The sequence below is a fragment of the Bison bison genome, unplaced genomic scaffold (assembly GCF_000754665.1).
Source record: "Bison bison bison isolate TAMUID 2011002044 unplaced genomic scaffold, Bison_UMD1.0 scf7180017864236, whole genome shotgun sequence".
In the NCBI taxonomy this organism is placed as follows: domain Eukaryota; kingdom Metazoa; phylum Chordata; class Mammalia; order Artiodactyla; family Bovidae; genus Bison; species Bison bison.
Genome location: NW_011494808.1, coordinates 5,007,759 through 5,008,551, shown reverse-complemented (window position 1 = coordinate 5,008,551; position 793 = coordinate 5,007,759). Strand labels below are relative to the sequence as shown.

The 793-nt window shown below is 69.4% G+C and overlaps 1 protein-coding gene across 2 annotated transcripts in view; it reads left to right on the top strand.

The window, feature by feature from the left end:
• Positions 1-793, top strand: part of LRRC3B (leucine rich repeat containing 3B) — a 95,894-nt gene that overhangs the window by 532 nt on the left and 94,569 nt on the right. Inside the window, exon 1 of one of the 2 annotated variants that reach the window (XM_010846418.1) lies at positions 63-281. The exons of the other annotated variant lie outside the window; for it this stretch is intronic. The gene's annotated coding sequence lies outside the window, so the exon portion shown is untranslated. Of the gene's footprint in view, positions 1-62; positions 282-793 lie in introns of those variants that run through there. 2 annotated transcript variants of the gene reach the window in all.

Below are 793 nucleotides of genomic sequence, written 5' to 3'. Positions count from 1 at the left end.
ATTTCTCTGTGTGTTCTTGCCAGTCGACTTTTCGCTCCCTGCAGAGGGGCGAGGGTCTGGGACCCAGCGGTGCTCATCCTGCCTGTAGGGGTTGAGTAGGAGCCAAGAGGGTGAATAGAACTGGTGGGACGTGGCGGGGAGGCTGCCCCCTCCCTCGCCCCGGGGCTCCGTCCGGCGCGGCGGGAGTCGGTCGGTTCTCCCGGGTGCCACCCCCAACTCGGTCATGAAACCCTCGGAGTGGTTTGCGGCTGTGCGCCGTGGGAAGGCAAGTGCAGATCCGGGTGGGTGAAGTAAGTGGTTTGGGGGGGCAAAGGTGGCCGGCGGGGTGTTGTGGGGGGGCGGTGGGAGGAAGCTGAAGGTGGAGACGGATCGGGTTGAGGGGAGACCCAAAAGCTCCGCTCAAGTGGGCGAGGGGCCGGCTCCCCAGCCGTCTTCTGGGAATCTGAGTGTGGAGGGCACCGACTGGGTGTGTAAATACGCCTGGGGGAGGGGGCGGGTACCCGGGGAAGCGCGGGGGGGCCGACCCCAGCCGCCGAATGCTGGGCCCGGGTGGGGGGCGTGGGAAGGCCGGCTTCTGGATGCCTGGACTGGGGCGATCTCCGTCTCCGGGTGGAACAGACCGTGTCCGTTGGCGTCTTGGGCGGTGACTGAGTGGTCGGGGGACGCTTTCCCAGCTCCAGGAGGACCCCGCGTCCCCTCTTCCCCAGCACCCGCGGCTGCACCTTTCCCCTTCCGCAGCCTGGCGGGCCGGCCCACGCCCACCCTCCCGCCCGGCGCCCCGGAGTGCGGGGCG